At 40.1% G+C, this 24,173-nt stretch overlaps 1 protein-coding gene across 3 annotated transcripts in view; it reads left to right on the forward strand.

Moving 5' to 3' along the window:
* Nucleotides 1-24,173, forward strand: part of FOXN3 (forkhead box N3) — a 178,987-nt gene that overhangs the window by 100,312 nt on the left and 54,502 nt on the right. The gene's annotated exons all lie outside the window — the stretch shown is intronic.

A 24,173-nucleotide genomic window follows, 5' to 3' on the forward strand; every position in this document is an offset into this window, starting at 1 on the left:
CATGTCAGGGCTGACTTAACAGTTATATAAGCAAAAATAGACAGGCCTCCACTCTCAAGAAGTTTACCAGCTACAAGAGAATGGAGAAAGACAGAGAACATAAAGGAGAAACAAAGACAGGGAGGTATGAATGTGGGCTAATGTAGTTACGTGTCAAGACTGATTCCAATTGGGAATGAGCTTTACATGGGTAAACCAAAGACCAGGCAGAGTGGGTTTTGAGAAGAGATTTGAAGGAATGGAGAGATGTGGGTAGGTTTGGGCAGCTCCATAAAGATTGGGTAGCTGTCATTGAAACTTGAGAGCCCTGAACTTATTAAAGCAGTCGTCTAGCTCTAATTATTGTGTAGCTATAAACATATTTGGACTTTTTTAGTTTAGAATTCTAGCACGCTTGGACAAGTGGGTTCAGAGAAAGCTAAAGTTCAGCAACTGTAGCTTCTGCTCTCATATTGTGGCATTCATGAGAACAGTTAACCGTAACCTAAATTATCTTATCTGTGCAGCAATTATACCCTACAAGTCTGGTTTCTCACTGGATCTTACTTTAGAGTTCCTGTTGGCAACTTTATTGTGGCCTTCCTACTTCCACCTGATAAGTCCAAAGAAGCTCATGGTCACGATCACTTATGAGAAGGAAAGAACTCTCTTCCATTTATGTGTTGTTATAATATCTTGTTGTAGATGACTTTCTCATTAAATATGGTGCGCTAATATTCTTTAGGGATGAGCCAGAATGATAGAGACATGGTAGTAAAGGATGAAAACAGATGTGGAAAGAGATAGAAATCTTTAAAAACGTACAAACCGACTGTCGGAATGCCTGTATGAGTGATATTAAGAATGTCCTATTAGATTGCTGATGCAATATGAATGGAGATGGACTGCAGCATGGCAAAATTGGAAATGTATGGATCCAAGTTTCCAATTATTGATCAAAGAGAATTATTGCCTGAAATCGAGGTAACTGCATGGTTATCATCTTTTTAGAGCCACTATTCAAAGCCCAATGCACTTTGCTGTATACAGTAATGAAAAAAGAGCAATGTAAAGAGAAGCCCTGAGTGCTAGCTTGATTAAAGCTTTTGCAGGGTAGTTCTGTTGTTGTTTGAAGAAATATTAAGTATCATCTTGTCCAAGTCCTGGCAAAGTTTGCTAGACTTTTTTTATTTATTAAATGTGTATTGTTTTGTAGTACAAATTGCAATTAAATTAATGTAAGCCATGCAAGATACTAAGCAGACATATTCCTTGTCAAATATGCTTTTGGCCTAAATGGGAGAAACACAGCTGTAGGGGAAGGAAGTAGTGGTTCAATGGGGAAGAGTAAATAAGGTGGGGCTAATGTCAGCTAGTGCTTGCTTGTTCCTGAGGATTTAGAAAGATTTGGGGTGAAATCAAAAGTGGAGCTAGACTTGCAAGTAAGTCGCCTTCTGTGTGTGAGGAGCTATAAGAGAAAAACGTAGAAGTTAACATGGGAGAGAGGAGTAGAGATACCCAAATGACTGAACTTATAGTACTTCACAAACAATCAAATATATATAGGACAAGGCAGCTTAAGGGTTTGAAAGCTAGCAATGAAGGCATTCTTATTGCATAAAGATGCATTTAAAGACCGAATAATTCCCCCTGGGAGCATTTTTATCTTTATTTAAAAATATCTCATTTGAATTTTATAAACTGTTACAGCCAGGGCTTTTTTTCAGCAGGAATGCGGTGGAACGGAGTTCCAGAACCTCTTGAAAATGGTCACATGGCTAGTGGCCCTGCCCCCTGATCTCCAGACAGAGGGGATTTGAGATTGCCCTCTGCGCTGCTCAGTGGCGCATATTTATTTAATTACATTTAATTACATAGGGCAATCTCAACTCCCCTCTGTCTGGAGATCAGGGGGCAGGGCCACCGGCCACGTGACCATTTTCTCCGAGGGCAACCCCCTGAGTTCCGCCACCTCTTTTCCCAGAAAAAAAGCCCTGGTTACAGCCAACTGACTGTTTATCCAGCAACTCTAAAAACAGCTATTCAGGTAAGAAACAACCAGATTCCCCTGAAATGATGGATTCTGCAACTCTGCTGTGCAACAGCTTCACTTTGGGATGGAACTAGCGACTACTTGTGTTTATTTTGTTTTGGTTAGCAGCATTTAAAGGACAATGTAAGCAGGCAGTGCAGATTCTGTGAGTGTATTGTGAAACAAAAATAGAGTAGTGCTTTCTCTTGATCTTAACAATGGCCATCATGTTTTCCTGGATGTTGGAGGTGTTCAGTTTAACAGAATGGCCATTTTTTTCCTTTTGAACTTTAATTGATTACATCCATAAATGTTCTCCAGCATCTTTCCCCCTATTTCCACTTCAAAATTCCTCTGCTGAAGCAAATGTTGTTACTTTGACTATATTTCTACTTAGGCGTTCAGTGCTATTATTGTTTGCAAGTGTACATAGTTTAATCTATTACTGTGTAAACATGACTAAGGAATAACATTCTTGAGATGTCCAGCGTGAAATCCTGAATCCTCATAAATTGTTCTGAGTCTTTGAGATACTGTAAGCAGTATTTTTTTCCCAGTAATATGGATATGAGTTCTGTATAGAAAACGACATTTGTTCCATATGTATATCATCATATAAGGACGCCTGTCTAGTTTGATTGCTATCTGTTGTCCTTCCATGTATACGTGACAAAATAGACATGTCATGTGGTGATGTAAACATGTGCAGGGCTTTTTTTTAGCATTAATGTAGTATTTAGAAAAAATGTCATTTGTGAAACACTGCCCTTTAGTAAGATAGAGGACATGGTTTAATAAATGAATAACATGGCTAGAACAACCAGTAGCAAAAGAAAAAGTGAAAGCTGTAACTCAGGTATTTTTCTTGTGTTTCTTTCTGCCCTTCCTATAAGAAGTTTAGGATGTCTCTATATCTATGACTAGGTTAGCCCATTTTTATTTTCTCAACAGCCCAATGAGGTAAGTTAAGCTGAGAGAGAGAGAAAGAGAATGTCATTGTCCCAAGGTCACTCAGTGAGCTTCATTGTAGCGTAAAGATTTCTGGAGGTTATTTCCAACCAGTGTCCTATTTGGTATAGACTAGGCAGTGAATGCTTCCATATCCAAGCTGTGAGCCAGGGAGATTTTCTGTGCTCTGTCGTTTTCCAGAGAAGTTTATTCATGACTTTCCTGTTCAATAATAAACTGAGATTATTGGGAATTTCCAATATGAGCATATGCTGAAGGGAGGCCCAAAGGACAGAGATGGCCACTCTGCAAGGTAAGGATGATTCACTGGAGAAGAAGCAGGTAATGGGACAGGATGATGGAATATGTATGCACTATCATGCAAAATTTAAGATTCTAGATCTTAAATTGGCTGCTTTTTATTGTCGGCAGAACTTTTGATTATTTTTATACTTTGTAATTTTATCTTGTTTTATATTTCATGAACCACCTTGAGCAGGTCTCTGAAGAGACGGTGTGCAAATGTTTATCGTATAAATAAATAAAGTCAGTGCGGCATGCTGATGTTGCTTCTGGTATTTAGTTTGGGCATCTTGGACCGAAGTACAGGATAATACAGCTACTTTGAGCACAAGGCAAAATATTGTACTAGTTTCAAAACAGAGACTGCATTGTGTTTGTGTATCAAATGAATGTTTTTTTTAAATGACTCAGGGCAAAGTTTACTGTCTTAGTTTACTTTGCCTTGACAACCAATGGGAGTGGTCCAGTTCTTCGGGGCAGGTCAGGGTACATAAAGCATAGGTTAGGTAGGAGTGTGTTTGTGCTGTAGTCTGCCTGAAGCCAGAGCTCCTGTGTGAACAGTTGAGCAAAAAAGCACTCGCTTTGCAGAACTGCACATTGAAAAATAGCCTTACTAATGTCATTGTTCTCTGCAAGTCCTTGCCCAGCTTCTTAGATGTGGTAATCTAAAGGGGACATGAAAAAGCAAATGAAAAAATATTGCTTAGATCATGGGAAATGGGGCATAATGATGTAAATAGAACTCAGAAGTTCTAACAGTATACTCACTGTGGCCATAAGGTCCAAAAGAAAAGGCGTCATAAAGAATAGTAGTTACAATGGTAATTCTAAAGGCATCCAGTTGTGTTGTACTTCTGCATAAAATGGTAAGAAGTGTATAACAGCATCTGTGGCACGTCCTTTTATTTCCACTGCACAATATCGAACTACTAAAAGTTGCCTGTAAATGACCTTTTTATTCAACTGTTTTGTCTTTTCAATTTTCTGTTGATGGTTTTGACATTGAAAAAAATGTTCAAGTACAAACAGCGTATGCTTGCAATTCTTTGCTTATTTCCAAAAAAACTAAGCACTTTTCCAAAGTCTTCTTAACTGAACTGTTTCTGTGCATTGCACATACTTAAGCCATTGTTACCTTGAAAAAGTGTTTATTCTAAACTAAGATTTAGAGGCACAGTTCATTATTACTTAGGGGGGAAGTGTGTGTAATTTCTTGATCAACTTCAAAACAATGAACAGGCACCCTCCTTACAACTGGGGGGTAGCTTATTTAATTTTGCTTTCCGGCATCCTACTCTTTTCCTTTTTCTTAGTCCATCAGAAAAGATTGCCTTTCTGGGCATTGGTAGTGCTTCTCATATTCCCCTACATTTGTGTGCTTGCATGCAGGCTACAGCAGTGAGTCTCATACATCCATTTTCCCATTCATCTATTTTTCCGTTCATACATTGAAAGAAAGGGGGAGGGAGGTGGTGGGAATCCAGTCCTGCACCAGACATTTAAACCCAGAGAGTAGATTCATTCAGTTTGGGAATCCTTTACTTTAAATCATCAACAAACATGACTGCATGCAAAACTTTTTCCCATTCTCATAAGTTTCTTTTAAATTAATGATCTGCTTTTTATAAGCATTATGGTGCTTATAGAGAGTCAGTTTGGTGTAGTGGTTAAGAGTGGTGGAGAACCAGGTTTGATCCCCTACTCCTCCACTTGAAGCCAGCTAGGTGACCTTGGGTCAGTCACAGCTTCTTGGAGCTCTCTCAGCCCCACCCACCTCACAGGGTGATTGTCGTAAGGATAATAATAACATATTTTGTAAACCACTCACAGTGGGCATTAAGTTGTCCTGAAGGGCAGTATATAAATCGAACAATGTTGTTGTTGTTGTTGTTGTTATAAGCTGTACACTGTCTGTAATGAAAAAGGACTCAAGGTGCTGTTGCCAGCATCTCGGGGATTTGCCTTGAACTTGGTTGGTGGCTGTGCAGGTTTAGGATGCTGTGATGGTATAAGTCATGCCTGGTACCTCCTCCAGCACCACTGGTTCCAGAAGTGCTGCCAGGGCCTTGGTTGGTTGGATGGAGGGGTCTGACCCCAGTTGCCAGGCATAATGCCTCCCCTGCAGTTAGCCAAATAGATGTCATTTCCAAGGATAGACAGATAAGTTACTAGAAACAAAAGAACTGTTTATTTTACAGGAAAAGAATGGCTTTGTATTTTCCATGAAAAAGATTGCAGTCTGTACAAGGATGCTGCATAAATGGTGCCTAGCTGTCTATAGTGATTGCTATGTGTGTGTTTTTTTTTAAAAAACAGCAACTAATCAGCAAAGTGATCTTTTTCCATATTTTACCTGTTCACAAGGTTAAAAAGTCGAAGGTACAGGTACCTTTAGTTCAACAGGGTATATCCAGGAATAATTACTGCTTAGCAACAAGGAATACATTTAGATAGCCTGAATTGTAGAGTGGAGAGTCTTCACTGCATGAGAGTAACAACAACAACATTCGATTTATATCGAATGCCCTTTAGGACAACTTAATACCCACTCAGAGCAGTTTACAAAGTATGTCATTATTATCCCCACAACAAAACACCCTGTGAGGTGGCTGGGGCTGAGAGAGCCGTGAGAGAGCCGTGACTGACCCAAGGTCACTCAGCTGGCTTCAAGTGGAGGAATGGGGAATCAAATCCAGCTCTCCAGATTAGAGTGCCACGCTCTTAACCACTACACCAAACTGGCTCTCATATATAATCATAAAAGAAATAAAAGACCATTTAAAGGTTTCTGTTTGGATTTCTTCTCAGCTGGATAGTTTAGAGAGCACCTTCCCTAATTTTGTATTTTAATTGTTTTGATAGTTTTCTGGTAACTTTCTCAAACAAAAACTCTTGCACTATGTGTGTGATTTTACATTTCTACACATAAGGCATTCCATAGTATGATATCAGGCAAGATCTCAAATGGTCAGCTCTACAATTTTTACAGCTATTAAAACTATGCTTACTACTGTAATCCTAAGAACATTTTTCTGTTAGTAGGGCTGACAGAATAAAACGGGGCTTACTTCTGAATAGATCTGTTTAGGATTAGTATATGATTTGGTGTTGATATATTGAATATTTGCCTGGATAATGTCTAAATTAGCATTATCCAGTATACTGAATCAAATGAGAGAATCCCAAATAAAATCGGGATTCCAAATACGTTAATGTTGGATAAAAACGAATATATTTGTTATCTGTCAAATGCAGCTCAGCCAATTTAAAGCTGGCTGGCTGCTTTTCCAAGCTGTTTTTGTTACTTGGTTTCAGGAGGAGTGAGTGGCCAATGAATGTGCATTGGGGAGATGTGCATTGGCTTAGATTGGAGTAACTCAGTTTAGGATTGCACTGTAAGAGTTGTTCTTGTTGAGGGCAGTTGCTTAAGCAACTGCTTGCTGTTTATTTACTTTTGCTTCTTGGGTGAGTTGCTTAAGCAGTTGCTTACTTGCCGCTGAATTACTTATTACAATGTCTCTTGTTTCAGTTTGGTTTTGAAGGGATTCTCTGTTCTGATGTTGGTTCCCTTGCTTCAATTTGGTTCTTTTGGGCTTTGTTGGTTCAGCTTGCATTGGAAATTGGACTTGCATCTGGGAGTGGCTTTTGGCCAGGGGTTGTCTTTGCTTAAGGTTTCTCTTTGCCTGGAAAGGCCAAATATATTCATGATTCTTTGATAAAACCAAATCTGGATAAAGAATCTGACCTGGATAGCAGAAATACCAAATATTTATGGTATTTCTGATATTCAGATGGAAATCCAGATGGATTTTTTTTGCTGTACACTTGTACTTAGGATTGATCCATATATTAAGCACTTTTGAGTTCATGTATTAATCTTACGTGTGCATCTACAAATTAAAATACTTAGAAGCAAACATCTTGAGAGACTGGCACCTAATCAGGCATGTGTACACCCTTCACACTTGAGAAGGTATGCATGTATTTTGGTCTTAAGTACAGATTTTAAAAGCTGATTCACCAATCAGACTACTTAACATTGCAGTGTTCCATTTTACCTGGGGTGGTTTCACAAACGTGTGAGCCATCTGAAACAATCAACAGAACTTGAGTGTGCTTCTCTTGTTTTGGGACGCTTATCTCCTGTAGTAAAGGTGGACTGTTATTCTAATAAATGTCTTAAATGTCTCTCTTTTGATATCAACATCTGAAGTCCATAATATCTCTTTACATGCATGAATATGTGCTAAGCAAGACCTGCCACACTGTCCAACGGACACAAGTGGGTTTCGACAGCAGCATCTCACCAAGATTTTGGGCAAGGGACTTTTCCAGGAATTTGAGATCCTGAACATGGGGCCTCTGAATGAACACCACGTACTTTTCCTCTGAGCAAGGGACAGTGGCCTTCCTGTTCCACAGTAGGGCATTGTAGTTGTTATCAATAAAGCAAGTTTGTTTGGGCACCACTGATAGGTAATGTTAAAACAGCTGAGGGCTTCTACTAATGCAGAGAAGTAGCTTGAGTCAAGGTAAGCTGCCTTTCAGTCATGAGACTGAAATAGCTCAGGCAAGGTTCCCTTCAGTCTGTTGGTGATGATTATGGTGTTTTGTTACAGTGGTTTCCATGGGCCCCAATCATAAGCCATCCTGGGCATGCTGTGAAAACATTGTCCCGCCCCACCCTCCTCTTCTCTGCCGAGAGAATTTGCTGCTTAAACAACTTCTTACTTGTGATTGTAGCAGAGTTTCAAGACAGTATTTCAGAAATGCTGCCGCTGTAGCAAGTCAAATTACCCAAACCCAAATGAAGGGATTTATTTGATACTGTGACACACCCAGTTGCTTGTGATGTTTATCTCCTTGCTTTCTTTATTCATAATCCAGCGTAACATCCAAACACCAGAGGATCTTTTGCTGTTTTTCTGCTTCAGTAATTAGACTGCGGGAGGCTCTGGGTCAGTTGATCACAAGAGGGGGGGGTGCACCTTGCTTTATTTCTGCACTCAGCCCTTTCTATTGAAAATCATTCTCTCTCCCTCTGTGTTGGGTCCTCTTTCACCAAGCAGCTACATGCTCAGTTTATGATGATTGCACATTAGTTTCCAGATTGAAATGTTTATGTCTGAGTCCTAACCAGAGCACTGTTGCCAACTGGCATCCTCTGAAATGTATATATGCTCCAAACTTATGTTGGTTTTAAACCTGTTTAATTGTTAGTTTTAAACCTGTTTAATTGTTAGTTTAAAGAACACTAGAACATCTTTGATAAAGTGCTGAGGATTCTATTAGATCCCCTGGTTGCCTCACGGAACTACTGAGCCCAACTACTGAGTCAAAGAATGATTATACTAGTTAAATTTTGTGGTGTAGCATGGTGATGCTAGTCTGGGTACTTAAAGGGAGACCAGTCAACACTGTTGTGCAATATTTGGCTTACATGTTCTTTGATGCCACAAGGACCTCTGCTGGCAAAAATATGATATGGGGTAGAGGGGGATGAAAGGCAGTATGTGTTGGAGGTGGGAGACTTTCTTGCATCTGCTGTGAAGAGGGTATGAATTCTCCAGTCAAAGAGCCAGCCACAAGCTTTCAGTTTAAGATGAGTTGCAGTGCAGCTCCCAATAACTTTCTTCTTGGTTGTAAACTTCACTCATTTGGACTGGAATCCCGTATGGTTCAACAGTGGGTTTTTTTTCACTTTTTGAAACCGTTTTGACTGTTACCATATAAAACTAATTGCTCAGCAATCTAAAACTGGGAGGAAAGGCTGTTGAGGGCATGAGAAACAATTCAGTAACTCCAAAGAGAGAGTGCACCAACATGAGCCTATCAACCATAACTCATGTGGCCTGGAGTGCTCTTTATCTATTCTTACTTTGGGGCCTATATTTGCCATCCTGTTGCTTTAAATAGTTTGCAAACAAATAATAGTTTTTATGTTTTCGTAAGTAAAATAAAATAGTATCACTTTTACGCTTTCTTTGGAATGAATCAAACTTGTTGGAAGTGAAAATCTGAATTTCTTCTTATCAGGTGCTGAAATTTGAAAGTAAATCCAGGTTACATCCAGAGGACTGAGATTTGGAAATTAAGCTGTCTTGTTCCTTTCCCTCTTCCTCCTCCCTTTGCTATGCAATTAAGAAATTAACTATGTCAGCCTTAATGACAAGCCTTAATGACAAATAAATAATAATAAAGCTATAGTTTGTAACTTTAGCCAAATCACAAACTGTGGTTTCTTTTCTCCTGTAATGTAGGTTTTCTGGGAGAATTTTCTGGAAAATGTTCAACTTCTAATTTAAACGAATAAACTAAATATTCAAATAATGTTAGCAAAAGAAGCCAAACACACCATGTACAAGCCTGGACCATATACAAGCACTGGGGTTTCTGTGCTTCATATCTCACATTTAGCCCATCTAGCAAAGCTGACTTGCAGCACAATAATCCTGCCAACTATAGATAAGCAGACTGAATGTATGAATGTGGGGTGGAAAATTTTCCATGGAAAAATATAGGATCAGAAAATTGCTTGTGGCTTTTTCAAAACTGTAATTTATCACAAATATTGAAGTGATTAATTCCCAGATTGCATGCAAGTAGAGTTACTAATTCTGTCTTGGGAAATTCCTGAAGATTTGAGAGGGGATGTCTGGGGAGGACAGAATCTTGGGAGGGGATGTGATGCCCAAGAGTTTGCCCTCCAAAGCTGCCATTTCCTCTAGGGCAACTGGTCTCTGTAGTTTAGTTGTTAATTTCAGGAAAACTCCAGGACCCGCCTTTACATGGGTAACCCTACATGCAAGTGTACGATGCCATGTGTGACCATGAGCATTTTAAAGGCTTGATCCTATAAAAATGAACCATGATTTGCATATGAATGCAATCCAGTTATGTCTTGTGATATGAGAGATTTGGCTGCATGACCTCTTCGTTATGATTTACAGGATTAAATTATATGACAGAATTAAGCTATATTGCTGCATCTGTGCTTTTCTAAAGAGCATAATTATTTGAAGAAAGAGGTTATCACAGGATTTCAAGCATTCTTCAATTAGGGATATTTTGGGTGTGTTACATGCTGTCAAGTCTTTTCTCTATGGTTTTAAAGTTGAAGTCTTGCCCTTTCCCTTCTTCAAAATGGAGCACTTCCTTTTACACTGAAGTCATGCTCTTTCCCTCTTCCAAAATGGTGCTCTTCTACTTCCTTCTTCCCTCAGCGGTCCCGCTGTCGCCTCCACTCGATGGTTTCTGATGCACTTCCTGTTCCTTCTCCTGTCCCACAGCTACCTTCTCACGATGCTTCCTCCTTTCCCACAGTTTGTTATCTCTCCAAACCGCAAGTATATAAACAATAGTCTCTTTTCTTCTCTAACAGCTTTAAAACATTTTATTTTTGCATAAATTTCTTTCCGGAGTGGGCTTAATTAGTTCTTTACTCAATTTCAAAGTCCAATTTCCGCTTTTACTTTATTTTTCCAGTCCAAATCTCGTGTCATAGAAGAGATATCGATCTTTACCTTTTCCGCTTTTTTCTGGGTTGTAATCGCTGTTTCTGATGTTCAAATTAGTCCATTTATGTTACTGAAGCTTGGGTACGGACGTCCTATGCCAATTTAATGACTCCAAGGCTGCTGCAGAGGTTCCAGCCACCCTTCTTAGAGCGGGACCTCAAGGCTGGGTGGGAGTCCTTTATTCAGAACCCCCCCCCCTCAGCCGAGATCTACTCACTCTCAGGGTCTCAAGCGTTCTAGCCTGCTCTCCTCCTGAAAGGAGGGGGCCGCGGGCGATCTTGCACCCCACCAGCCCGGACAAACAGCAACTTGGACAGCCCAGCTCCCTGAGCTGCTTCAGACCTCCATGATGCCCAACTGGAAGTCTGTCCAGCTTTCATATCGATACATAGTATCAGGGAATACCATAGTGTGGATTATTTCAGTCTTGGTCTCCAATGACACATCCTTATCCTTAAGGATCTTTTCTTATTCTTTCATGGTAGCCCTCAATTTCCTTCTGATTTCTTGGTTGCAGTCTCCCTTTTGGTTGATGATTGAAAAGCTTTAACGATTTCAGTTCCTTAATGAAGAAATTGAAACCCTAAAATTTTGTAATTCCTCAATACTTTTGTCATCTTGATGTTCAGCTGTAATTCTACGTTGGCACTCTCTCGTTTAACCTTCATCAGTAGTTATTTCAAGTCTTCACTATTATGTACTGGTAGTATGGTGTCATCTGCATATCTTAAATAGTTAATGTTCTGTCCATGAATTTTCCCTCCAGCTTCTAAATCTAATCCAGGTTTCCTTATGAAATGTTCTACATATAGGTTGGACAGATAGGGAGATAATATACATCCTTGTCTGACACCTTTGCCAATTGGAAAACATTCTGTTTTCTCATATCCTGTCCTAACAGTAGCCTCGTGTCTAGAGTACAGGTTGTGCATCAGAACAATCAGCTGCTGTGGCACACTCATTTCTGTTAACACCATCAGTAGCTTTTCATGATCCATAACTTTGCTGTAATCTATAAAGCACAGGATGATTTTTTTCTGGAGTTCTCTGGTGTGCTTCATTGACCATCACAAAATTGCAATATGATCTCTAGTGCCTCTTCCATTTCTGAATTCAGCTTGAACATCTAGTATTTGTTGTTCCATATATAGTGAGAGTCTTTGTAAAATTTTGAGCATCACTTTGCTTGCATGGCAAATTAATGCGATTGTTGCTGCAATCTTTGGCATCTTCTTTTTTGGAATTGGAATACAGATTAAGTCTTTCCAATCTGTGGGCAATTATTTTTTTTCATATTGACCGATTCTTGTTAAGATTTTGATGGATTCCGTTTCTTTCGCTTGAAATAACTCTATTGGTATACTATCTACTAGACATGGGCACGATCCAAAAAAACATACTGATCAAGCTGATCGTGGATCTGCGCTGGCAACGACCCCAGATCACCGATTCATTCCGATAAAGTCCCGTTTCCGATCGAGGAGGCCAAAGCGGAGGGGCGCCCCCACACACACACTTAGAGCAGAGGGGGGGAGTTTTTAACCCGGCGACGAGCCGCCTCCCCTCAGGGTGGGGACGTTTTCTCACACACACACACACACACACACACCACATGCACGCACTTAGAGCAGGGGGGGAAGCTTTTAACCCATCCCGGCCTCTCCATAGAGAGAGAGAGAGAGAGAGACCCCGTCAACAAGTTTCAGCCAGCTTTTTAAAAAAAGCAGGGATAGAATCCTCCATTCCTCCCCACCCGATTTTAAAAGCAAGCAGCCAGTCTTCCAAAAGCATGTTTTAAACAGGAAGAAAGTAAAACCAGGATCCACACGGATCCTCGCGGATCCTATGGTTTTTTAAATAGGAAAAACACAAATGAAACATCAAATCACATATCAACTTCTTGCAAAAAGCAGGCACTGGGCTGAGAAGCCAGGAGGAGAGAGATATCTCTTTTCAGTGTTAACTCTTTCAACGCACTGAATGAACTCAGGAGAGGAGCGCAAAACAGCTTCAGTTGATAGCTGCTCTCAAAGCAAGGGGTTTTTGTTTTCATTCAGTGCGTTGAAAGAGTTAACACTGAGAAGAGATCTCTTCTCAGTGTTAACTCTTTCAACGCACTGAAAAGCCACCTTTTCACTCACAACTGTTTGCTTTTCCTCGCTAGGGGAAATATTATCAAGTTTCAAACAGAGCTCAGGCATTCCCCTGCCTCCGTTGCCAGGGGAATAGATTGTTGGCGCCTGAATGTCTAGCTTCCCGATCCTATCACGATCGCCCCAGTCCAGCCCCCTCCCGACTGCTGGATCGTTTGCCATGGAAGACAACGATCCACCAGGTCACGATCGGGAGATTGCCATTGTCGTGGTTTTTTTTTTATCGTAATGCAGATCGTGACCATCTCTACTATCTACCCCAGGTGATGTGTTTCTTCCAATTTCTTTGAGTGCAGCTTTCACTTCACTTCCTAAGATTGTTGGTTCTTTGAAGGAATCTGTCAACCTATCTCATCTGTATAGTTCTTCAGTTTATTGTTTCCATCTTTTCTTTATTTTGTCCTGATTGGATACTGCATTTCCATGTTGATCTTTCAGCATCCCTAGCCATGGTTTGAATTTCCCGTTGATTTCCTGAATCTTGTGGAATAGGTCTCTTGTTCTTCCTTTTTTGTTGTTCTGTTTCTTTGCACGAGTTATAATAGATTTCTTTGTCTCTGTGTGCAAGTTTCTGAAAAGCTGCATTTAGAATTCTGATTCTTTTTCTGTCACCCTTAACTTTTGCATCTCATCTCTCTTATAGTAATTGTAGAAGTTTCATCATAATTGATAATTTCTGTCCCCTAAATATATGATTTGGAATTATAGTCATTAAAGAGACTGTGTTAAATAGTAGCAATTGCAAATGTAAGTCTAACTCTGGACAATAGGACCCTTTTTTATGCAGTTTCATCAATGCAGTAATGAAATTCAAGCTTCAGGAATGAATCTACTGTTGTTGTCATCATCCCCCCTTCCAATGGAAACAAGCTTTATAAATTGTGCCTTGTATATTATGTAAGAGTTGGGGTTTAGGATTAATGTGACGTCAACTGCTTGATCCTTATCTAATAAACTGATTATTAAATACAGTCTGACAATTAACTTTTGAGCTGGACGTGAAGAGTAGCTTTGAAACCTTTTAAATTTAATTGCAGCATCTGTCACAGTAGTCCGTCACATTCTAGTGAAGTGCGAGTTTGAGTATATTACCATGAAGATCAGTGACAAATGTTGGGCGGGGGGATCACCAATAGGAGAGGATATGCCTTGCCATTCTTTTTTACTTTTCTATCCCTTCTTGCCTTCTGTGTTTTCATTCTAAATGGATTGCTAGTGAATTGGTTGCAGATTGAAGCTGTGTATGTCAGAGTGCCCTTCTACGGAACAGCAATGGGTAATGAAATAAGGCAAATACTTGGGTCTTAGATCTGGTGAAGAGTTCAGCGGAGCAAAATGAGTTTTCTGTAATGACTAGACAAGGTTAGTATTGGTAGTGAGTGGCACCAGCAGCTATTGCGAATGACAACCTAAAGGCTGGATGAAAAAAATTGTCCATCGGTAGATGTAAAATTGATATAGTTTATATTTCCCATTCTTTCTCTGTACCCATGCTGTTATAGTGAGATCCAAATGCTGTTTAGAACTCTAAATCCTCAGAATTGTGGCATTTTTTGTCTAAAGGAAAACAGAAAATCCTGCAAGAAAGACACACCTATAAAATATTACCATTCTTTATCATGAATAATAGGCATTATAAAAGTAGAAGAAACTAATGGTGTAATCCTGAACAGTTACACCCTTTTAAGCCAGTTGAAGAATCATACGGTAAGTAGCCTGGTTTTATGCTTTGCAATGGAAATAGAAGCAGTTCTTATGCTATACCTCAGTAGTGTCTGCTGCAGTCCAGAGCAGGACAGAATCTGCGTTCAGGGAGTCCTCGCACACAGTCAGATAGTTGCATATTCTTCACCTGTACCTCTTGTGTCAGGAAAAGGGAAGGAGAGGTGGACAATGCAGATAAACTGGATAGAGGAAAATCAGATCATAACGTTATCAGTTACAGATTCCTTCAGTCCTGGTGTGGCACAAAAATGGAACAACAGTTTCCAATGACTGCCTGAACACTAGAAGTTAGCCCCCCCCCCCATTTTGGAGATAACCAGGGAAAGAGAATCAGTTACAAGGCATGGCAGAAGCTGTTGTTCATGCCCATCACCAGCTTCTTAAAGATCTAGGCTTACAACTGTAGTCATCTATCTTTAAAGATTTGGCACAGACCAAAGGGAAGCACCCTGGCTGCACCTTCCCCACCTGCCCCATTGCTCAATTGCTAGCAAAAAGACGAGGCTGTGGATGTCAGTGTGGGGGCAAGAGGCGACATGAGGTGCAACATAGCCACGTGAATCTTCTATTCTGGCTCTTTATATGACTAGACTTAACTTGGTGGTGTATATGCAAGGAGGTTTAGGGTTTTGTGTTTCTTTTGCAAGTTTTAGCTTCCCAAAACTGCACATTGATGAGTTGATTTAAGTTTAGATTTTTCTTCGTGATTATGGATTTAGTAAGACATTGCTATAATCTGTTGTTGGTGCTTGGCCAATGCCAGTTTATATGTTTACAAACAGAAGCTTTTCCAAATTATTATTATTATTGGCATAAAGCACATGTGTTTGAAGTAGTTCTACTGGGATTATCGAAGAACAGAAAATCTTGACTTGCCAGCCAAGAACAAAACCAGCAACAGGAATACACTTAATTATTGGTATGTTCTTACAAAATGAGATTTAATGGATCGCTGATTTACATGGTTGTTGCAGCTGTTTTATTCTGGTTATATACGCAGGGTAATAATGTACACTTTGGAACTTCTGTAAAATACACATAAAGACTTAATCTCATTTATAAGATTGCAGGGGGGGGGGGCTTGTGAGGAGCAAAAGAGGAGAATCTCATGTTTCCATTTCCTGTCTTCTCTGCTTTCCTTTTGCCTCTCTAGCAGTCTTTCTTTCTTTCTTTCTTTCTTTCTTTCTTTCTTTCTTTCTTTCTTTCTTTCTTTCTTTCTTTCTTTCTTTCTTTCTTTCTTTCTTTCTTTCTTTCTTTCTTTCTTTCTCACCCACCTACCTACCCTTTTCTGTTTCTCCCTTGGCAGTTTTTGGCCCATTCACTCACTTGTCCACTTCTCTTCTCCCCCATCTTCAGTTTTACCTCTTTTTCATCTGCTCTTCCTCTCTCCAGCTTTATTTTCCCTTCCTCCTGGCTTTCACTTTTTCCATGTCTCCCTTGCCCTCCACTGTGCTGATACCGAGGCTTGAAATCTTCAGCCTGGTTGGTTGTGGGCTAGTGTTAGGAACCCTTAAAATGGCTGCCAAGATCTCACAATGTAGTCTTGTGAGATCTCAGTGGCATACTTTTAGTGAAGAAGCAAATATTGCTTCTGTAGTTTGGGTTTGGGTTTTTGTCTAACCTCCAATGTATTTTTAACATTTCCCATTTTTCTGCAAACCTGAAGCTTCCCCCATATATAAATATCCCCCTGGTCTGTTCCAGGCCCCGTTGTGTGGATTTTTGATCCACACTTCAAAATTAGATATAAGTGGGGAACTCCCAAGGATTTGCAGGGAAGCACCATATTTTCCCATTTTTTGAAGTCCCTCATAGCCTCTCCTCTTTCTCTGCCTCCTTCCCTCCTTCCCATTCACCAGCCAGTCTACCTTTTATCTGCCCCACCATCTTCAGCTATATTTATTCACTTCATTTATACCTAAACCTTCGGCACAGTGGGGACACAAAGCAGCTTAATATATTTACTCAAAAGGAAGACAACCCAAAATGTAAGATGCCCGCAAATGTTATACAAACCAAGATTTTTCTTATTGGACGTAACTGTAAATTATATGTTTGTTTATGGCATACCTGGGAAAAAAACCTAGTCTTGCATTTGAATAAATTCAGTACATAATTGTCCTCTCTTCCATTTTATGCTCACAACAATCTTCAAGGTAGATTAGGCTGTGTGTGTGACTAGCCCAAAGTCACCCAGTGAGCTTTTATGACTCCTGGGTTTTTCAAATCCTAGTCTGAAAACTAACCACTACACCACACTGGTTTTTTGTGGAGCGGCTGCTGTTGAACAGTAGCAAGCAACTGGGCCTGGGTGAGTCATGCAGGTCACACGGTAGCTACTTACTCAATAGTTGCTGCTGGGCCTGGCCCCAACGAGTCCTTCCTCAACAGCCACAACTGTCTGCAAAAGGCCCTTCCCCAACCCCCCACTTTTACTGACAGAAACCAAGGTTTCAAACAGCAGTACTGTTGTAGCAATGGCCACAGAGGGCATTCGTTTTTTAAACCTATAGACACTATTTCTATTATTTTGGGGTATTTTAACCCCAGGGGTTCCCCCCCCCCTAATTTTTTCTGCAAGCCCTGTTTTTTATGTTACCTGATAAAATGTATGTGCATAACATAAATACAAAGGAATAGTAAATAAAAGGTTTTTTTTCTTAGCTGTATCCCGTAAGAATCAGTGGTAGCCCTAGCAGAAAAATGTCTCACAAAGCATTATGGAATTTGACTGAGCAATGAGTTTATTTTGGCCTACTTCATGAGATCTGTGTAGGGGACTGAAAGCATATTTGCAAGTTTCAGAAACAGCCTAGCATACAAGTTCCACCTAATATGTGGGCCAGTTTATAAATAAGTAGCAGGATTGTGAAGTAACCATGGGTCACTTTAAGGGAGGCTTCTGGCAATTATTTAATGTTCTCATATGTCACAGATAAGTGACAAGATCACTGACCATCAGGTCCTGAGAACACAGTTTTCTGCATTTTTTTCCCAAGCCATGATTAATTGCCATGTTTCTATTTGTCACTGAAGATCAGTTGCCATAGGGATGCTGCTGAAAATGGGCCTCTCAGTGGTAATATATCCCTGTTTAGCCTCTAATGTTTGCAAATACTGGCATCATGTTCAAGGCAGATCATGTGATTGCAAACATTTACAGGCCAGACCGAGATCGCTTCCCATGGGGAGCCAGTTTTCACTGGCATCTCCTTGGCAACCATAATATGTTCCAGCCTTTAACTTGTCAAGAGAGCATACAGATGAAAAAAATAACCTCATAATGGTATATTCACATCAGCTGTTCCTCAGAATTTATCTCTGGACACTTCAGTCATATGGACATAGGGCACTGTGCTTGACTCGGGGAGGCCATTGGTCTGTCTAGTCCAGTAGGGTCTGTTCTAACAGGCCTTGGATCTCCAGAATCTCAAGCAGAGATCTTTCCTGATCCTGGTATCCAAAAACCTTTTCAAATGGAGATACCGGGGACTGCATGAGAACAGTATGTTTTACCTCTGAGTCTCTTCATACATCCAGATAAGTAGGCTATTGCATATGAAAGCTGAGGCCACAATAAATCTCTGTGTGTATCAGCATGTTCATATGTATATGTATAAACTAGTTGAAATCATGCAGCTTTAGCTATGATCACAGCCAAAAAAGCCTGGTGGATAAAGGAGTGAGTTTGTAGACCGGTCAATATATGTCTCTGGGTGTTTTATGCAACATTACATGAAAAGGCTCACTCGCTGCCCAAACATCCTTTGTGTTGGATTTCTCTTAATATAATTTCCTTCACCAAAAGAATAGAGAGTATGTTCTTCGGATCATTTTGCTTGGCAGCACACAAAGAAGAGAGGTTTTTTATTATTTCTTCTTGACTCCATTGCACAAAGAAATATTGTAGTGCTTTTTATAAAGGAGAGCTTAGTTAGAAATGCCTCCTGTCAGAAGTCATCAGCATTCTGCCATTTTGACATGGTGGTAGTGGATACTGTGGCTTTTATAACATTATTGTATCAGACTCAGTGAGTAAAAAAAAAACATTTTCTGTCAAAAAGCCATGCATTTGGGTTTTTCTTTTTATATTTGTTATAGTTTTCTGAAAAGAGTCACCGGATGTTTTTTAAGTCTTCTGCTAGTGGACATTGGGGTGGCAAATCCCTCGTGAGTTAACTGTCTCCACTCCCCCAAGCAAATGCTTTGTTTTATTCTTCCACATAAGGGATCATCTTTGTTCATCTAAGATGCACAATACACTAAAGGAACCTCCCTTTATGGCAAAGTAGTAGTTGCCACAATGTGGTCATACAGCTAATGTCAGTTACATAATGCCCTAGAGTTTTGTCTGCCCTATCCTGGTTTTAATTAATTTATGGAATGCTGTCTTTTTACTAATAGACAAACCAAGGGGTTTGGTTTTGTTTGTTTAGAATATTTATACCCTGCCTTTCTCTTGCGGCTCAAGGTGACTTACCATTACTAAAACCATTCATAATAAAGTAAAAACCCCATTAAATTCTTCCAAGAAATAGCCCAATTAACAGCCCTAGCAAATATGTCCCTAAAATGTCTAAGGATGGTGTACTCCTGACCTCCTTGGGGAGTTTGCTCCACAAAGTAGCATCTGATATTGAAAAGGAATGGGCTTTGGTTGATGCCAGGACAACCATCTTAAGTGGGGGAACAGTTAGCAGGTGGCAGCCTGAAGACTGCAGCTGGTGAACAGGGACATATGGGAAGAGATGATCCTAGATATGTAGATCCTAGGCCATGTAGGGCTTTAAAAGTCATAACCAACACCTTGAACTAAGCTCAGAAACAAACTGGCAGTCGACATAGCTGTTCTAAGGCAGGGTAGGCTCTAACAATAATCAAGCCCCTGCATTCTTAGCTGGTTGCAGGATCCAGGTTGTCTTCAAGGGCAACCCTTGCAGAGTATGTTACAGAGTGTATTACAACTTTAGGTTGTGGAAGTATGGATTAGCATGGCCACATTGGCTGAATCTAAGGAGTTAGTTGGTGAACCACGCAGTTGATAGAAAACACTCCTATGATGGACTCCTTCTTCACTCACCCACTCTGAGGCAGATTTTCCGAACAAAATTCAAGTTTGCTGGCTTTGGATAAGCAGCCCTAAGCAGCGTGTCTCTATTTGTAGTTTTAAAGTTCTTTTGTGTCTCACCCTGATAAGTAGTTATAATTTTGGCTTTTTAGGCCAGTTTAGAAACTTGACGGGGGGAAAGCAGGAGCCCTTTTCCTCTGTGCTTGAAATGGCACTGGAGACTGTATAACATTTAAAAGAAATAACTTTATTGGATAGAATAAGAACAATCGGAATGAAAGAGCTGAGGTGAAATTTGTTGGTATAAAGGAATATTCTTTAAATCACAAGCAAAATAGTTTTCTTGAAGCTTAGTTTCTATAGTCTTAATCTTTAATAGTGAGAAATACTTTGTTTAATACTTTGGTTACTGCAACAATGTTTCTTCACAGAGTTTCCTTTTACAACTCAGGTTTCTTGGCACTTGTTCAAAACTGTTTTCCCTTTACAACAGACCAGGGTCCTCCTCAGAGCCAAATCCCCTTTAGACACTGGGCAGGAATTAATCCTTTCCTAAGAAGAATTAACCCTTCTTCACTTGGCTTGAATGAGAGTCTCCACTTACTACCCAATCACTCTTTGCCAAAAACACACCCTTAGTTCTATCGTGGCAGTGTAAACAGGTTTCACCTTGTGATGGTTTTATTCTTAGAACACTTAACTAGAATTCTCCCTTAAGGCAATGATGTTACAGTTAGGGCAAAAGATTTCTTTTTCCTCACACCAAATGGGAACTTGTCTGACCTTCCCTGTCAGATTCTCCTCAAAAATCTTGTCAGCAACCAACTCTCATCCTGAAGGCTGGTTCTGACTGGCCAGTCAGAAAGGAGAGAATAACCCCCAAGCAAGCTTGCATTCCTGGCAACTGGCAACTCTTTCCCTTCCAGCTCTCTGAGTGCTGCACTTAGAAGACCTCCTTTAACCTTCTTTTCTGTTACTGTTCAGAGAGCAGCTCTAGAGTTGCCACATGAAAATGTCAACAATTATTGTACAGGCTCTTTGCACTATTTGGAATGGTTTCTCACCAGTTGTAGTAACACTACATTTCCCCCACACTCAAATTGTAATATTTATTTATTGGGGAAATGCTATCTTTTTATTCCATTGCTATGTCCACCATTTTATTGAATATTTCGTTTTTTTGTCAAATTTATTGAGAGCTTGTGTATCACTCCCACCTCTAAGTTTTAGAGAGCATGTACCTATAATACATTGAGATTCCAGTTCCATCCTTCCAGATTCTGGAGCTGGAAAACAGGATATTGGCCCAACAGGAAATTACCTGCATAATCCAGACTGGTAATGTAAAATCTGTTCGCCCGGGCACGCACGCTCGCACACATACACACACAGTCACTGGAATTTGACATTTTCTCCCATGCTATCATCAGTATCTGAAGAAGGGAGCTTTGACTCTTGAAAACTTATACACTAAAAATCTTGTTGGTCTGTAAGAAGCCACTGGACTCAAATCCTGCTGTTCTCTGTCATCAGCATATTCCACGGAGAAAGCTGTGGGAGTGGAAGGGATATTGAAACCACTTCTTGATGGTGCCACAGAGCTGGAGTTTGTTGGAAAAACACCAATGTTCTCTTTGGGGCCTATGAAAGTCTTGAAGTTAATAGAGCTGTTGGAAAAGACCAGTAGATCCAAGAGATAATTCTGTGTTCTCTATTATAAAGCAAACTAGTATATGTGTACTGAGAGCAGAACTACACATACAGCTATAATTGTATAATGGGGCATGGAGAACTGTGGTGGACAGTTTAGAAGGGGTTACTCTTACTTAGATAAATAATGACTTGGTCTATATGGTCAGATGATATATGAATCATATCATCTGAGCCTGGTTTTCAGGGAGAGCGGAATACAAGTGTAATTAATTAAATAAATAAATGTCACTTCAGTCTTGTTCCATCTTCATTGGCTTCCAATTTACTTCTGGCCTCAGTTCAGGGTACTGGTATTGATCTTTAAAAGCCCTACATGGCTTGGGACCAGCGTTCCTTAAGAACTGCCTACTCCCATGTGAATATACCCAACCTCTCATGTCATCTTCAGAGGCCCTGCTTCAGGTACCCCTGTCATCTGTCGCTAGATGGGTGGCAACCTGAAAAGGAGCCTTTTTGGTTGTGGCTCCAAAACTTTGAAGTCCCTACCCAGTGAGTTTCAGGAGGATAGTCATGTTCATCTGCAATAGAAGAGCAAGATTTTAGTCCGGTAGTATCTTAAAGACCAACTAGATTTCCATTGTATACAGTTTTGACAGCCAAAGCTCCCTTCAAATGAAGGGGCCTTTGACTCTTGAAAGGTTATACTCTGGAAATCTTGTTGGTCTTTAAGATGCTACTGGACAAATAATCTTTGTCTCCCCAGGGCAATTCATCTATTTCTTCCTATCATTGTCTTCCATCAGTGGATGAAGACTTCTTTGTTTTGTTTAGCCATTGCCTCGCTAACCCTTATTAGCCCTCCCCTCTTTGTGTGTTTATGTCTTGAGTAGAGAGATCTAAAAAAAGAGATACTTTTCAAAGACAATGTTTTAATCCAAGATGGTTGAGGCATTCTGATTATCTCTAGACAAATTTGCAATACAGGAAAAACAGCCTTTCCCCCTGTTGTTGTTAATGACTGTTTACCACTAGGAAAGCTAAGTGAATGTTTTATGAGCAAAGCCTTATGGGGCAACTGCTGTTTGGAAAGGGAGTAAGAATTACACTTTCTTTTTGCAAAGCATACACTTTGAAGTGATAAAAGCACATTTTGGGATCAACAGATAAAACGCTGCTCATAAATACATCCGCAGATTGTGTGTAAACAGTAGTATTTTACTAGGAATGTGTGGTTATTTTCTTTTTCTCCTTTAAGTTAGAAGACTTTTTAAAAAGAGTAGTGTGGCATTTCCTGCTCAGCCTGTGTTTTGTATGATATAGTGCTTGTGGTATGTTAAATGTTACTAGTTGCCATGGCAACTGAAAGCTGGCCTATGTTAAGGAAGGAAATGTTACGGTCAAGATATCTTGAACTGGGAAATCGCTGAAACTATAGCAATATTATATTATAAGGCTTCAGAATGCCCTTTGGAGAATCTCGTCGCATCTAGTGGGACCAGTTTTTAATGGCTTAGCCTGGCATGCTCAGAAGTGGTACATTATAAATGTTCTATTTTTAGAATTTAAAGGACTGCAAGCTTTGCAGGTTACACGTCTCTGCTTTACTGAGGAAAAAATGGAATTGTTAATAGACCATGTTTCTGGCATTTAGCCAGTATGCCTGATTTCCTATTGTTCACATTTAAGGCAACATTGTAATTTCTGAGAAGTGAATCGCTCAGTTACATTCATGTTCGATATTTAAAGTACTTTTTTTTTGTTTCTGATAACTAATTCCAAATAACATTGTTTGTAAGGTTAAAATCAGTTTTCTGCCTAAGCAGCCTTAATGGAGCAGGTCGATGTTGCTGGCCTGGTTCAGACTTGATTTATTTGTTTGCTCACTTGAATGAAATTATTCCTGCTTTATGCTATTTGGCAAAGATCTGAATCAAACCAAAATGCAGATACTCATACAGTGCAGGAGGACGACTGTCAGTTTTGGCTGACATCTGGTTACCAAGAGGGATTTCCTTTGCAAAAACAGTAAGCTGACTTGTGTGTTGTTCTTGTACAATGGGAACTGAGATACATAAGACTGGGTTTACAGGTTCTCCATTTGTGTTTTTAGTTCTTTCTGCTAAACTATTAGATATATTGGCTTGGACCCTATGAATGTGTTCCATGTGCACTAGAAGGTAGTCTCTGTCTTGGAGTGCGCTTGCTCTAAAACTTCTTTTTGTGTAAGGGCCCACTGAAAAGCATTGATCTTGTGCAAATAAAAGTTTTGGAGGAAGAGGAAGTGTGTACTATGGCAGAGATTATCTAGGGCACATGGAACTTTTTCATACAATCCAAGGTTAAGAGAAATATTTGGATTAATCTTCTAAAAACTAGCTCTCCCCCCCCCCCCCGCCTCCCCCATGGACAAGAAGTAAAACTTGACTTTCAATACCTGAAAACAACACAGGTTGCAATAAGAGTACTTTTTGTGTACCATGTGTAGTCCTTGTGAATTCTAGTGCCTGGCTGCAACTAAGTGCCGTGCATGCACATGGGGTGTTCCCACCACCACCATTGTCATATGAAGCACCAGAAGAGCAGCACTCTTCTGCCACAGCATCCAGGAACATACAGCCCACAGTAGTATGGATGCAGCAACAGCCAGGAGCTCTCTGTCACCCAGTGCCTGTAAGGAAGCTGCAACACTGTCACACCCCATAAACTGAAATGAAAGGACATTGGAACTAGAAAGGTCTAAAGGAAACCATCTCTGTTCACCACTTGCCTCGAAAAGCCTAGAGAATCGCCACAAG

This window comes from Eublepharis macularius, chromosome 2 (genome assembly GCF_028583425.1).
Source record: "Eublepharis macularius isolate TG4126 chromosome 2, MPM_Emac_v1.0, whole genome shotgun sequence".
Classification (NCBI taxonomy): Eukaryota; Metazoa; Chordata; class Lepidosauria; order Squamata; family Eublepharidae; genus Eublepharis; species Eublepharis macularius.